Raw genomic sequence first — 16,714 nt, forward strand, 5'->3', positions numbered from 1 at the left:
AGATCAAAACAGATTACCCAGTAAATAAACAAAACTGCAAACTGATCTTCACATACTAGATAGGCAAGATATGAATTAGCAAATTCTCACCTTGAGTGATAAACTGGCTGGCAGATTCTTAGGGCACACGCTGCCTTTGCTTTGAAGTTTGGGTTTCCCAGGTTTTCATACACAGGCAAGCAATCCTTTTAGCCTGGGTCCAGCATTTCCCCCAGTTCAGTCTTTGTTCCTCAGGTGTTTCCAAGTGTGTTGTTGAAGGGAGAGTGAGGTATCATCATGATGTCATTGTCCCCTGGCCCTTTTATATCTTCTTCCCACTTGCTGGAATGTTCTTTGCTGTGACCTGGGTCAAACAGTTCCCATTATGTAGTGCTAGCTCTGAGAGGTTTCTATTGTAAACAGTCCCTGGGGTAATCCTTGCACCTGTGTGCATTTCCTCAATAAGCCATTAACATTGTTTGGCCTTTTTACTGTTGTACCTGAAAGGCTGCTTGTGGGTGTTTTCAACCTCACAACATGTTTCAGGAACACATATATAGTGTGGCAGAGCTCTGACCTTGCCCCCGTGGGTCCTGCGCTTTTAGGTGGTTTATGCTAGCCTCGATGGCTCACTGTGACCCTCCATGTAGCCCTTCTCTCTAGGGCCAGGAGTATAGTCTACTGAGCCTTTTTCATCATAGGTCAGCAAGGAGGTTGGTGAGAGAACTCCTGCAGTCTCTGTTGTCCCTGGGGGCTTATTTCAGAACAGTTTAGCCTCCTGTCCTGACAGGGACCTGACTTCCCCTCCCAGGAGATGTTCCAGGCCCGCCCGCTGCTCCAGGTTCCAGCCCAGGGACTCTAATGGTAACAGCTGTTGGAAGCCAACCTTTCACTGCCAGAGTTGCTACACTTCCCTGGGCCACTTCCCCATAGCTCTCCTGCTTCACCCTTACTGATAGTTTGAGAGTGTCTTCATTAACCAGCCCTTCAGCCACACTGCCTCTCCCCTGCCTAACTGGAGTGAGCCCTTTTTATAGTATCAGTGGGGCCTTAATTAGAGTCAGGTGGTCACATTAGCTTAATGGCCTCACCTGACTCTTTTCAAGTTAATTAGAGTCAGGTGTTCCATTAGCCTGGGGAAGCCCCTGCTCCGGTCAGTCAGGGAACAGAAAACTGTTAATCTAGTGGCCAGTATATCTGCCTTCTGCTATCCTGCTGTACCCAGCTGGCCTGGGTCTATCACAATAGCCAAACTTCGTAACTTCAGGTACGACGATAGCACATACAATCCAACGAGATATTAATGTCCAGCAGATCAAGACTTTTAGAATGACACCACACAAGGCACTCTTAGTACAAAACAGATCCTAATAACATGACAGCGGTGAATATTGGGGTGCCAGAGTGTCACAGAGGCATCAGCAAGCTGGTCTCCCAGAAAACAGGTATTAGTCATGGTGTGCTCCAGGAACCGGAGCCTGGCCTTGCTTTGCTTATTTCTGGCAGGGCTGTGGAAGCTGGGCTGTCTGTACAAGTCACAGAGTCCAGTTCCAAGCTCCAATTCATTTAAATGGCAAGAACCTGAGCCAAGCAAGAAAAAAAGTCCCAAGCAAATTCCAGGGGAGGCAAAGGGGTTGCCCTAACAGGACCAGGCCTTGGAAAATTACTCTTTGTGTGTTGTCCACAAAGCCATCATCACTCACCAGCCCTCACAAAAGCCTGTGTCAGACACAAAAACAACAGGAAAATTCCAGTTCTTCTTCCCTTTTCTAAGAAGCAGAGCAGACGGCCGTGGAGGAAGAATGGGCAAGTGGTGAAGGCACCTGCAGAGTGGGGGAGCTCAGTGCCAGGCACTGCACAGATCCTGCCCTAGCCCCCCCGCCCACCACCTCTCCTTGGGCAAGTCTCTGTGGCTCAGGCTGGGATGCAGCATGCCCCTCACTCACAGGGGTGTGCTGGGAGGAAAGAGGCATTCCAGACTGAGAGGTGCTCAGTGCGCTGGATACGTACCTTGCTCCAGTTTTCAAAGCAACCCAAGGGAGTTAGGTGCCCCGAGCCCTTTGAATTTGGACACCTGACTCAGGCTCCATGAGAAGTCCACCCTGAAATAGGATTTCCCTGACATTGGTTCTGCACACACACACGCTCTCTGAAGCAAAATCCGTGCACTCGCAGGGCTGTGAAGTTATGAACCAGAAGTAATGGGTCAGATGAGAGGCAGCCAGGGCTGGGGAAGGGGTCCCAGGTCAAGCCATGCAGAAACACCACCCCACCCTCTTAGGAGGCCGGAGTTAACCCCTGGAACAAGCCCCACTCTTTACAACAGCACAAGACTTTTATCAAACCCAGGCACAGCCAGGAGCAGATCCATGTCCAGAGCTCTAGCTGAGGTTACACAGACTCCCCTCCTACTCCCCATCTGGCTTGACACACAGACTCTGCCCCCTGACAATGCAATCCCCTCCCCCCTGTGGGCCAGACCCACCTCTCCCTGCACTCTGCTCTGGTGCTAGCATGTGGGGGGGAGCTCAGGCCAGTGGGGCAGGTATGTGAACTCACCTCCTGCCAGCTCCAGGCTGAGAGTTTCTAAGGCCTGGGTTACACTACGCATTTAAACCAATTTTAGCAGCGTTAAACCGATTTAACGGCTCACCCGTCCACACTACGAGGCCCTTTATATCGATATAAAGGGCTCTTTAAATGGTTTCTGTACTCCTCCCCAATGAGAGGAGTAGCGCTAAAATCGGTATTACTATATCGGATTAGGGTTAGTGTGGCCGCAAATTGATAATATTGGCCTCCGGGTGGTATCCAACAGTGCACCACTGTGACCGCTCTGGACAGCAATCTGAACTCGGATGCAGTGGCCAGGTAAACAGGAAAAGCCCCGCAAACTTTTGAATTACATTTCCTGTTTGCCCAGCGTGGAGCTCTGATCAGCACGGGTGGCGATGCAGTCCCAAATCCAAAAAGAGCTCCAGCATGGACTGTACGGGAGATACTGGATCTGATCACTGTATGGGGAGACAAATCTGTTCTATAAGAGCTCCGTTACAGAAGACGAAATGCCAAAGCGTTTGAAAAAAATCTCCAGGCTACACAGTGCTGCGTGACAAGCATAACGGAAAGCCAAAGAATCAAATGGACGCTCATGGAGGAAGGGAGGGGGTACTGAGGACTCCAGCTATCCCACAGTACACAGCAGTATCCGAAAAGTATTTGCATTCTTGGCTGAGCTCCCAATGCCTGTAGGTTCAAACACATTGTTCGGCGTGATTCAGGGTATAGCTCGTCAATTTACTCCCTCCCCCTGCCATGTGAAAGAAAAGGGAAAGAAATTGTTTCTTGACTTTTTTCAATGTCACCCTATGTCTACTGAATGCTGGTGGTAGACGTGATGCTGTAGCAGTGAAGAGCAGTATCCGCTCTTTTCCCCTCGCCGGTGGCAGATGGTACAATATGATTGCTATCTGTCGTCACCATCAGCCTGTGAGTGCTCCTGGCTGGCCTCAGGTTAGGCTGGCCGGGGGCGCCTGGGTAAAAATAGGAATGATTCCTGGGCATTCCCAGTAGATAGTACAGAATGGCTGGTAACCGTCCTCATCATAGCAACTGGGGGCTGAGCTCCATCAGCCCCCTCCCTTTCATGTGTAAAGAAAAGATTCTGTACTGCCTGGACTATCATAGCAGCGGGATGCTGGGCTCCTCTCCCCCGCACCACTTAATGTCCTGCCTGGACTGTCATAGCAGCTGGAGGCTGCCTCCCCCTCATTTTATCTCACTAACAAGTCACTGTTTCTTATTCCTGCATTCTTTATTACTTCATGACACAAATGGGGGGGGGGCACTGCCACGGTAGCCCAGGAAGGTTGGGGGAGGAGGGAAGCAACAGGTGGGATTGTTGCAGGGGCACCCCCGTGAATGGCATGCAGCTCATCATTTCTGCAGGATCTGACACAGAGCAGCTGTGCTCTCTGATACACTGGTTTTCTAGTACACTTGTCCCATATTCTAGGCAGGACTGACTATTTTTAGAGACCATAAAGGAGGGATTGACTCGGGAGAGTCATTCCCATTTTTGCTTTTGCGCCCCTGGCTGACCTCAGCCAGAGGCACCCATGATAGCAGCAGACAGCACAGAATGACAGATAAATGTCATCTCATTGCCAATTTACAATGGCAGCAGACGGTACAGAAAGACTGATAATCATCTCTGCTATCATGCAAAAACAAATGAATGCTGCTATGTAGCGCTGCAGTAACACCTCTGTCAGCGGCATCCAGTACACATACGGTGACAGTATAAAAAAAGCTGAACAGGCTCCATGGTTGCTGTGCTATGGCGTCTGCCAGGACAATCCAGGGAAAAAGGGCGCAAAATGATTATCTGCCGTTGTTTTCCCGGAGGAAGGAGTGAGTGACGACATTTACCCAGAACCACCCGTGACAATGATTTTTGCCTCATCAGGCACTGGGATCTCAACCCAGAATTCCAAGGGGCGGGGGAGACTGCAGGAACTATGGGATAGCTACGGAATAGCTATCCACAGTGCAACTCTCTGGAAATCGATGCTAGCCTCAGACCATGGACGCACACCGCTGAATTAATGTGCTTAGTTTGGCCACGTGCACTCGACTTTATACAATCTGTTTTACAAAACCAGTTTATGTAAAATCGGAATAATTCCATAGTGTAGACGTACCCTCACAGTCCCCTTTTGCCAGCAGCTGGCTCTCACTCCTGCTCCTTCCCTTGTCTCTTCTCTTCCAATCTCCCTGGGCTGGGCTTTTCCTGCCCTGCTTACTCACTCAAACCCTCCCATGGGTCAACGTTAATGAGGGGTATTTGACTGGCATCCCCCGTCCCCAGGCATCAGGTTTGTGCACAATAGTCGGGGCAGGGGAGGGGTGAGGTCTCTCTCCCAGCTCCATAAATGGGATGCAATGGAACAAAGCAACCTCAGAGCTCTCTGAGAGCCTGCAGTCCTCTTGTGTTAGTGCATCTTTACATACCCTGTTGGACAAAACACAAGGCAAAGTAGTTCAGGGAATCTGGCCTTGGCCAGTTATCGTGTGTGCACAGAGGGCGGACACAGACTTGACCTTTGTGAATGCACTGAGTCGATGACCAGGCTGGGTTTTAAAAAGTAATTCTCTCTTTCGTTGTAATTCTCCATATATGTCTGTTGCTGTCCGGGAGCAGATCCTCCCCGGGCATACATTTCCATTGACTTTAGAGAAGCTACGACAGTCTACACAAGCTGGGGGACTTGCCTCGCACCTGGCTGTAGCTCACGTAACACGTTTGCAATCACAAAGCTTTTAAGCAAAGAGCATGTCACCTATTCACGATTCAGGTTCCGCAAAAAGGCATCTCTTTAATCACAGCAGCCTGCATTGTTTTGGTCAGTTATGGATTATAGAACAATTATAGATCATTTCGTATACGTCTTTGGAAAGAGACAAATGAAAATCAGCTCCAAAGCATTTCCCAGGTAATAAAATCACCACATCAGTTCAGCTGGTGTGGAAAGAGGCAAGTAGCCAATTTAGGGAAGAGTGGGACACTTGCCTGATCATGCTGAACTGCCCACATGGAGTCCCAAGCTCTGTCTTCTGGTCCTTTATCCAGTTGCTTACCTTGAGGCCTGGGCTTGACTTCAATGGAATGAAAGTGAAGAGTGTGTTTAAGTGCTGTCCTGAACAGGAATGGACTTAAACAAGTACTTAATTGCTTGCCATAATGCCATTGATTTTGCATTAATTCCAGCAGGGCTACTCCAGTATGGTGCTTGTTAGCCTGAATAAAGATGGTAAAATCAGCCCCCATGCATGTGCCAAGAATCTCCAGATGGCTGCCTGGCCCTCTTCCAACTGAGCCCCTGGATCTCTAAGACGGGTGATGCTGTGGGTCAGATACAGCCTATCTTACACAGGGCTGTGATGCAGTAGGGACTGTCTGTGTGGGGAGTGGGAGAGCAGGGGAGGACTTTAGGGGATGGACGATGCCAGGGCCTGTAACCTGAGCTAGGTAAGGGAGGGGAAAGGTCAAACACCTTTGCCCGGGAAGGGGAACAAAGGAAGGGAGTGGCAGGAGGGAAGCAGTTTGAGTTTGGGCTTGGGGCTGTGTGGGTGGAATTCAGGGTATCCTAGCTAGGATCCAAGCACCCTGAAAGCCCAGAAGGACTCGGTGGAGGGGTCCTGACTGTGCCTGCAAGCTCTGCTGTAACCTGTGTTCCTGTTGTCCAATAAACCTTCTGTTTTACTGGCTGGCTGAGAGTCACTGTGGGTCCCAGGAAGAGGGGTGCAGGACCGGACTCCCCACACTCCGTGACAAGGGCAAACTGAATCCGTGACACAGTGAAGCTAGCAGAAAGGCCGAGTGCCTCTGAAGGGCCATGGATGAGATGCCTGCCATATTTTGTATTGCAGCCTGCATCAGGCTTCCGCTGTGCCTGAGCAGTTCCAGCTCACAAGCCCAGCCCTTTTCCCAGAGGGGAGCTCTACGAGAAATGGATGACAAGGCCCTCCTTTGGCTGCAGCCCAAGCTAATAGCAATGGCAGGTCAGGCATTAGCCCCATGTGATTTCTGCCTCTGTAGGACTGTCTCACAGTGGCAGCAAGATGCGTTGTCCGGGAGGAGACAGTGTGCAGGGTGTGCCATAGGGTGACACAGGAGCTCCGTCAGCAGCACAGCTGGGCTGACAATTCCAGTGAAATTAGCTTCTCCTGTTTGTGAATTGCGCTGGCTGATTGTACCAGTTTATTAACTGATCAACAGCTGTTCAGTTTGAGCAAATGTGGGTGGTTCCCCCCATCCATACAGCCAGTATGGGCTAGAGATTGGCCACAACACTAGGACTCAGGAGACCTGGGTTCTGGGCCTGCTCGGTGATCATGGGCAAATCAGGTCCCCTCTTTTACTCCCATTCTATGCCTCATCCATTTCTCTTATTTGCTCTTCAAGGCAGAGGCTGTCTGTCTGTGTGTCTGTACGGAGCACAGCACAGTGGGCTCCAGATCTCCGCTAGTGCAATATAAATAATAATAGTAATTAGCCATTTCTTAGTCAAGAAATAGGACTGGTCACCTAGGTGCCATGGTGTTTCCGCTCCCTTACTGGATGACTTCACCATCATAAAATACGTCAGTGTCCATCCAGCATGGATTGCTAGCTGGGAGCTCACTGCCTGCATGAGCCTTACAGATAATGTCCCAGCCTCCTCAGCAGTAATTAGCAGCTAGGAAAACCACTTGGTTTCCCCCACTAAGTCTCTGCAAAGTAGCATGGGGCGCCCCTGGAAAGCCCATGAGCCAACTCAGCACACAAACAGGACTGTTCCTTGGCCTGCTGCTCTAGTTTGGGGGAGAACTTGGCTTTTATCCCATCTTTGTTGAGCAGTACGGGGGCTGTGACACACAGCTGCTCAGTACAGATGCCACTATCGGGGGGAGTGCTACAGCTACACAGCAGGCAAATCACTGCAATATCGCTGTTGAGAGAGGGGCAGCTAATCCGGAGTCTCCTAAAGGAAAACATGGAGGCCACATTGCTTAAGTCACATCTGGGTGAACTGGACAAAGTGCTGGCAGACTGTCTAGGGATGACCCCAGGGTGTTGACCTTGGAGGGGATGGCCAAGGGGAACCACATAGATCTTTTCCATCCTTGCAGTCTGGGCTCCTCTGCTGCATGCAGAGTGGTCCTAAAAAAATGTGTGTGTAGGGGGGTCTCTCAGCATCCTGGAGCAGCCGCTTTGGTGAGACAGTGCTGAAAGCAGGCCCCTCAGTCATCCAGCTCAGTTTCAACACAACATTTTTTGCCAGGTCCGCGAGCATTTGCATCCCCCTCCCGCTTGGAGCACTGGCTCTGGGTCAGATGGGGGATTTATTCTCCCTGTGGTGCACGCAGCCAGGAAATGTGGAGGGACCATGGTGAGCTGGCCTCGGGGTTTGCCAGTGGGGCGGGTGGAGGCTTGATGTGCTGAGCTTGCTGCCTTGTAATGCTTTAAGCCATGACTCACTGGGAACAGGCGCTTCTTTTCATAGAGCCTGGGAAGTGGCGAAGGGAAAACAAAGGCATCTGTAAATCTGCTGTGAAATGAGAGACAAGAAGTTTACTGTTCGCAGCTCGGAAAGCTCCCACCTGGGTTTAACTATTCAATGCCATAGCAGCGCGCAGGAGAGAAAGAGATTAATAAAACTGATTAGGGCTGGAACATTGCAGACAGGTGCCAGGCATGTTTCCCTCACACAGCTCTGACCTTCAGCTGCCCCTGCTATACCAGTCCTGTGCTCCCCCCACAGTTCTGCCAGTGCCCAGCCTTCCTGGCCTTCAGCACCCACACCAAGGCCTGTCACCATCCCAGGCACTCTCAGCGGTGGAGGCTGTCACCGTTCAGTAGGAAACTGCACCTCTGACTTTCTAGTGGCCACCTTGAGGATGACCACTCAGGTCTCTGGCCTCTGGCGATCACCCTTTTCAGGGTGGAGTCCTGTGAGATTTAGGCTGCAGTTCCTGCAGTTCACTGTGATCCCCTTAGCAAGTCTGAGTTTAGCTCAGCCCCTGCCATCCTGTTCTCCCTAGGGCAATGGCAGGGTTAACTAGTGACCAGCCAGCTTCACAGAGCAAAGTGGTATTTATTCAGAACAGAACCATTTCAGAGAAAATGGATCTTAAAACCAATAAACAGCTTCTTTGCAGGTCTAGTTTACCAGATGTCTCCACCTTCCACAAGAAGCCCTAGCGGTTCAAAGCACATCAGAGCCTTGCAGGGCTGGTCCCAGTCTGATGTCAGTTTTTGGATTGGATCCCTATGCTAGGTTGGTCACATTTTCCAGTTCTCTGTGTGCCTGAACTCTTTAACCAGGTCAAACCAGTCTATGCTATTTACCCAGGGGATGAGGCTTCTCCAGCCTAGTTATGGGCCTAGGGGTTTGCTTTTAATCATTTCCAGGTGACTATAGTTTCTGCAGGAAACCCTGTAACTCCCCCATGGAGCCAGAACAGTCCCCAGCCCACACAGGACGCTTATAGAGTTGATACCGCGATCTTTGAATATTACGTATCCATCACATTTATCCCAAAGACAAATTAGTGTGAACGCCACTGTAGTTAGATGTTCAGGCCAGAACTATCTAGTCTGACCTCCCATATCACATCCAATGTGCTGCCCCATTGCCTGGCTTTAACAGCTTCTGAAATTCCTCACAATCCAATCTAGACTTGACTCACTTCAAAAATTTTGGTGCCTCTGCAGATTTTCCTGTATTTCACCCCCTTTCCCAAACCATTAATAAATATAGTAAGCAAACTGGTCCTTGCATGGTCCATTGGGAAACCCAGCTATTCACCTTCTTCCATGTTGACGATTGGCCATGTTTCCTGCTCTTTGTAATGCGTGATGGAATGAGTTCCTGTGAGCAGACTGAAAGTTTGCCTATATTTTCAAAGCATTCGAAGGACTGGGTTGTGTGTCTGTCACTAAAGCAAGCAGATGCTGTGAAAATTCACCCAGCTGGACCACAGGTGCCACAGAGTCATCGATTCCCACACCAGATGGGACTATTGTGATCATCTAGTCTGACCTCCTGTATAATATAGACCAGAGACATGCCCCCAAATCATCCCAAGAGCAGAGCTTTTAAAAAAACATCCAACCTTGCTTTAAAATCTGCTTTCGCCATTAAAAATGCACACCTCATTTCCAGTCTGAATTAGTCAGTACGAGGCAATGCAAAAAAGAGGACGGTCATAGTTTTTGGCCTTGTTGTGTTATGGCCAGTTGTTTCTGCTGGGGATTAATGCAGCATCTCACAGAACTTGCTCCTATTCCCACTGGAGACAATGGGAGTTTTGTGACTGACTATCTTAGGTACAGGGTTGGGCCCACAGTGGAAAAGGGCTGGGTAATGACAGCTGCAGATAGCAGCATCCCTATTATTATCCTGATGACATAAAATGCTCAGGCTTTCTCTGGTTGCAGGAGAGAAAGCTCTGAGTCATCCTCATAAACCAGCTGCCATTTGGCACAGACTCTGCCCCAGCCCTCCCGTATGGGATTCTAATGTATGTAAACAAGTAAAAGCCTGGAAACTCTAGGTGAGAAACACTTGCCACAGGTGTTACAACAGAACCAACCCAAACTTTCGCTGACACTGAGCTTGAGCCCCCAGCCAGTGCACCTGCCCCCCAGGGCGGTGATGCCCAGGGCAGGTGGAGGGTTCAGGACTCTATGGCTCCCCACACTGGCCTGGGCTCCCTGGGCTTCTGGCCTGGCCAGGGACAGGGCCTTGGATGGGGGTGGGGAGAGGAAGAGCAGGGGATGGGGCCTTGTAGCAAGAGGGAGAGCTGAGGTCCACTTCAGCCCCCTCACTAGGAAGAGGTTGGCATTTCCCCAAGCCTTGGGCAAGCGTGGAGCAGTGCCGCAGGGAATCTGGGACAACTCTGCATTTTGGGACTGTCCCACCCAATTAAGGACTGGTGGTCAGCCTAGTGCTGGGCCCCAGAGGGATCTAGCAAAGGACCTGATCATGCTGCACAGATGCCAGACTCCATCCCCGCCCTGCTGGGAGAGGAGGACATGAAATGCTGAATGGCTTCTCTGCTCTCTTACCTTCCTTTCTCCTCCCCCAGCCCTTCTCTTTCGCCTCCAGTGCTGCAGGTGGCAGGGGGTGGGGAGGGATGCTGCCACACCCCATTGTGTCTAGGGGGCTGGGAAGGAAGGCACACAAGAGAAGCCACAGTCCTGTTGAGCTGCTGCTGGTTCTTAGCCCCAGGGCAGCTTCTCATCTGCACCACCCCCCTGCCACCCCAACAGCCGAGCGGAGTGGGGCTGGTGGCCAGAGCCTCCCCCCCTCCCCGCCCCGTGCTGCAGCTGTAGCGCTGTACATGGGCAGGCAGTGCAGTCGTTGTCTGAAACATTCCTACTCCCTTGGGGGCGGGGGGCTGCAGAGGCTCCCTGGAGCTGGGCTGGGCTCTGCCTTTCTAAGCTGCAGGAGAAGCTCATGGGGTTTCACAGCACTCCAGGCTCATGGACCCCTTCATTGCCAAGGAGTAGCCATCGAATGTGTCTTATGTCCAGCTGTTCTGCTTCTGTCCCTGCTCTTTACTGCTCAATGCCTCCTGTGTCCTGGCTTCGAACCCACAGAAAGTTCCCATCTGCCATGTCTCCTGCTCCTGACCTGTGGCAACTTTCTGCATACAGCACATCTGCGATTGGCACTTGCAGAAGGTGCTGGACTTTGGGCAGCCCCCCTTAGCCCCTGCTTCAGTTCGCTGTCTAGAGGATCATCCCCAGGTCAGTGCCAGCCGGCCCTGTGCCCACCATCAGGGGAGAGGCTGCTTTGAGACAAACACTTCCCCTCAGGCACAGAGCAGCACAACAGAAAAGGTGACACACATGCACTACTGGCTGGCAGGCCATGCTCCCACACCTGCTGGAGATCACACACTCAGCTGGCTGGCAGGTTACACACATGTGTGCATGCTTGACACATGTATGGCTGACTATGGGACCTTGCACACACATGAATTAGAGTCATGTGGTTAATTACCCATGTGAGCTGCAACTGCTGTCTTCTGCAAGCACTCACTCTGCTGACAGATGCCATATGAACCCAAACAGCTGCTAACACTAAGGGCTTATGGGATGGAGGACCATGATGCAACACAGGGTGGGCCAGCACTCTTCCCATGTAGGAGTACACACACACAGGTGCTAGAGGAGAGACTGCTCCTCAATTGCCAGGGCTGATTTCACATCCCTTTACTTGCCGTGAGAGCAGGACAGACACTCCAGCTTGGAGATGCCCCTGCAGCTGGTCTGTCCTCTCTGGCATGTTGACTGCTCCCTGGCCATCATCTGACCACAGGAGCCTCTCCAGCTCCAGCTTCCTCTGTGGAAGATGCCAGAGTTGGTTCACTCTCTGCTGTGACCCAGTGACCCCAGCCGCTCCTCTCTAGCAAACAGAGCTTCCAAAATCCTCTGGGCCTTAGGAAACAGCAGGAAACAAATCATGTTGCAGGGACACCAAGAGATCAGAGACTTCATTTCTCTTCCCTTTGGATTCCCCAGTCCTCTAAAGTCTTGCAAAGGGGAGAGGGAGAGACAGGCAAGGACAAATCCCATCTGCCAAGATTGGCATGTTCAGCTGCACTGCCCCTCCCCCCCCCCAGTGGGAATAACCAAGAGCATGGCACAAACCTGTCCATGGATCAACAAACAGGACTAGGTCCATTTCTCCCACCACGGTGAGAATTTCAAAACCTCCCGCCTGATCCCTCTGTTTAATGCCTGCACCAGGGAATTGGCTACAGCTGGTGCTCAGATACTATGGCAATGGGTGCTGAGATTAGATAGATAGATAGATAGATAGATATAGAGGGGGTGTATGGGGTTAGATAGATAGATAGATAGATAGATAGATAGATAGATAGATAGATAGATAGATAGATAGATAGATAGATAGATAGATGGGGTGTATGCAGGCCCATAACCCTATGAAAGGACATTACATTTCACACTTGACACTCTCTGCAGCTGGATGGCAGCTGGAAAAAGCGACCCCCAGAGTGGTGGCATGCTCTGGCATTGCTAGGTCCAGAGCAGCCCCAAAAAATTCTGTCCTATTGCAGGACATTAAGGGAGAAGGCAAAAGGACCCAGATCTGAGGCCAGTCTGTCCGTCTGCATCTCCCGCTGTTGTCAGACACTACTGGTGTAGTGCTCTGCTCTGTTCAGTGTTGATAACAGTCGGCTGTGTGCGCGTGTTCCCTCTGTGTGCTGCCCCAACTCTGTGCAGAACCCAGATCAGACGTCTACAGTTCTGCTAGTACATATGTGCTCCCTGACAATGGACTGGCTCAGTCAGTGGCAGGACTTTCCACTGCCCCCTATGCCAAAAACATCCACTCAGAAGTGCATTCTTATACACAGGTACAAACAAGTTACACGTCACTCCCGACGTATTGAGGTGCAACCCCTCTACGTAGCAAGGTACAACCCCTCCACGCAGTAAGGTGCCGCCTCTCACCTTGTACAGGTTGGTTCTAACAAAACAACTCTATCCATCATATTACCTTTGCGCCTCTGTCCTTGTTATCTGTGTGGAACGTGCAAATATCGGAGTGTTCTGGTATCTCTAGTCAGGGCCGGCTTTAGGAAGTGTGGGGCCCAATTCGAACAGTTTCGACGGGACCCCGGCAGGGATGACTTAAAAAAAAACAAAAAAAAACAAAAAAAAGCACATGTAACAAAACACATGGGGTTTGTACTCACTGGGCGGTGCTCCGAGTCTTCGGCGGCACTTTGGCAGCGGGTCCTTCACTCACTCCGGGTCTTCGGCGGCACTGAAGGACCCGCCACCAATGTGCCGCTGAAGACCCGGAGCGCCGCCAGATGAATAAAAATTAAAAAGGCGCCTCCAGCCAGGGAAGGGATTCTCACTGGGCGCGGGGCCTTCTAAGGCGCGGGGCCCGATTTGGGGGAATTGGTGGAATAGGCCTAAAGCCGGCTCTGTCTCTAGTGTTCAGTATCTTTTAGGTATGTATATTTTTGCAACGTCAGCCCTTTCATTGTCAAATTCTGGGAGCAGGGCCTGCCTCTGGCTCACAGCTTAACTTTGCTTTATGTTAGCAAAGTCTTGATCATTACTTTAGTTCAGGCCTTAGGCCTCATACCGGGCCTCTGATAAGGGTTTATTTTTCAGGGCCTCATCTTACTACACCCGCGTTGATGCACAAGGAAGCAGAGGCCCCGGGGTGTCCTACCTGTGCAGGGCTGGTCAGCTGCAGGGCGGTGAAGCTACCTCCATCAGTGTGTGGGAGAAGTACCCAACTACCACCAGGGCAAGCACCACAGCCAGCCAGTGGGTTAATGTATAAGCTGCTTCCTGCAGCAAAGGGGGAGGATGGAGCCAAGCAGAGGGGCCAGCGTTGTGCAGAGCCACTCTGTCTGCAGGATGCTTTGCCAGGGGCCAGAGGTTCCGTGCGGCAGCAACTCCACAAATATTTGTGCTTAGTTTTACGAGAACACCGAGTATTTTTCTGCTGCTTAAAACTGGGTGTTTTGCTGCCCAAGTCTGCTTCCTCTGCAGACATGGGCCACTTCCCACTGGGTGAGTAACAGAACTCCCCCCATCCGGGTGGCAAAGAGCCAGGCCAGCCCAATGGGCGTGTGTTAGCAAGTGCTCCTGCCAGTCTGTTTCCACCTGCAAAACTTATTGTCACCAGTGCCAGGCATCCAGCAGTCCTGAGTCGGGCCCCAAACCCAGGAGGTTGGCTTAACGAGCAGGAGGTTTTAAAAGGTAAATAACCATTGGGCTCTTTGCCTTCTGGGTGGTGAACCTTTAGGGTACAGCTGAGACGTGTTCCAGCTTTTCTCTGCACCCGCCAGGCTGGAAATGTACCACTCTGTAACACACACTGAGCTGGTTGAGCAGTCACTGGTTGACAATAGCTGTGGACTTTAGAAAAACAACCATCGTGAGATGCTCTACAATCACTAGAACTGTGACCCTGGACCATGCAGAGTCCCAGCTGTGAGCTGAACAGGGCAGCCCAGAGGATTCAGGGGGCCTGGGGTCTTCAGTAGCGGACCCAGCACTTTGGCAGCGGGTCCCGGGGCGGAAGGACCCCCCGCCGCCAAATTGCTGCTGAAGACCCGGAGAGGAAGAAGCTCTGAGGGCCCAGGCCCAGCAAGAGATTTCCAGGGCCCCCGGCGCAAGTGAAGGACCCTGCTCCAGGGGCCCCGAAAAACTCTCATGGGGGCCCCTGTGGGGTGCAGGGCAAATTGCCCCACTTCCCCCCCCCCCCCCCCGGCGGCCCTGGAGTTGAAGGGCTGCAAGCCATGGGACTCTTCCCAAACTTGCCTGGACCCCAGTTCCTCCCAGGACAGTGGAAAAGGGAACAACCGAGATCCTGCTGTGGGGCTGCAAGCTGAGGTCAGTGCCTTTGGGTACATTGGATGGAGGTGAGTTTTGTTTGTCTTGAATGTTCTGTGCACCCCTTTCTTGTACCAAGTGCCCTCCCTGGATGTCTCAGCTGTCCGGACCCATCTCAGCCAGAGGCCTGGGAGCTGGCAGCTGTAAGGGAGTGTTTGCATTCCAGCAGCACATGGCTGTACTTACCTTGAAACCATGTGAGGCTGGGGTGCTGGGGGCAGAATGGGGCTGTGGAGGCAGAGCTCGCCAGCCTCGTGCAAGGTGCTGCACATGGGAACAGTCTGAACACACGCGCCGCTGAACTCCGAGTCCCTGTCAGTGCTCACAATTACCGTGGGCAGGTCAGGGAGGCCTCCTGCCCAGCGAACAGTTGCACTCCTAAGCCCAGATCCAGGCTTACAAGATCCTAGTCCCCTAGAGGGCAGAGGGATCTGTAGCTCATTCAGATCCAGCACTGTCCTCACACCGCACTGATCACTTGCCCACTGTGTTTCCAGTTTGATCTCTCACGTGACCTTTGCCCCTTGCCCCAGGGCTGTTCTGTTGCAGGGTTCACTCCAATGGAAGCAGGAATTGATGCCCTGAGGCATTTCCCCTTCGGGCTCATCCAGGGCGCCAGGCACTCGCTTTGTATCACAGCCTTGTGGCTTCCCCAGGGTTTCATACCCAGTTTCTGTAGCTGCTGCCACCTGCTGGTTGTTTGTTGCCTGCAAGGAGGTACAGCTCAATTGTGTCATGCTCCACAACCTAATGTATCAGCCCGAGAACGCGATCCTGGGGCATCCGCGTTACACTGGCACCAAGGGCAGGTTGGCAACAGCCGTGTAAACTGGCCACCTCCATACCTGGGTCCCTGACCACCAGGCTGTGATGTGGCAGGTGCAGGATAAAGGAGCACTGAAGGCAAGTACAATTTTTGACAACTAATGGAAGGAGAACCCTGCACAGAGCAGAACCCTGCTGCAGGGGTAGGCAATCAGGGCAGCCACCCTGGGCACCAACATTTAGGGGTGCCAAATCTTTGCATTTGAGGCACCAAATCCTTAGGGGGTTGCACAAGAATTGTGCTTGACTTTTTTTTTTTTTTTGCTTGGACTTTTTGGGTGCAGGGGTAAGGACAGCAAAACTACTAGCCCTGGGCCTGCTCTGCTGACATCACAGCATGAGGACATTTCCCCACCCCTTCCTAGCCCACCCCTCGAGCTGCAGGACACCCCGCAGCTCCTCTGCTGGATGGAAGGTGACTCCAGAAACTACGGCACCTGGGCAGCTAGGGAAGGGTCTTCTGATCAACTGCAGGTCTTCCCACTCTTCTTTCTCTCAACCCAAGGGCATAGGTTGGGGGAAGGGACATTTGAGGTAGAAGGTGGTAGTGGGGAGAGGAAACAGATGGGGCAGTTCTTGGGAATGGGAGCTGGCAGGGCAGATGGGAACAGTTTATATAAGTGCCCGGGAAGAGGGGAACTGGCCATAGCAAAGCGGGGAGAGTTTATACGAACTCCCCATGGTTACCAAGACGAGTTGTGCACTCGTCCCCGCACCAGTCACATTGTGTGCGGGGAGGTCCCCTCTCCGGACCATTAATGTTGATTTTCATTATCTGGAGCCCTGGGGAACTTCCAGAAGACTGGAAGAAAGCTAATGTTGTGCCAATTTTTAAAAAGAGTAAAGGGAATGACCCTGTTTATAGGCCTGGCAGCCTGATGTCTATCCTGGGCAAGATAATGAAGGGACTCGATTAATAAAAAATTAGAGGAGGAAGATGTAATTAATGCAAATGCAGATGGGTTTATG

The sequence above is a fragment of the Gopherus flavomarginatus genome, chromosome 9 (genome assembly GCF_025201925.1).
Source record: "Gopherus flavomarginatus isolate rGopFla2 chromosome 9, rGopFla2.mat.asm, whole genome shotgun sequence".
Classification (NCBI taxonomy): Eukaryota; Metazoa; Chordata; order Testudines; family Testudinidae; genus Gopherus; species Gopherus flavomarginatus.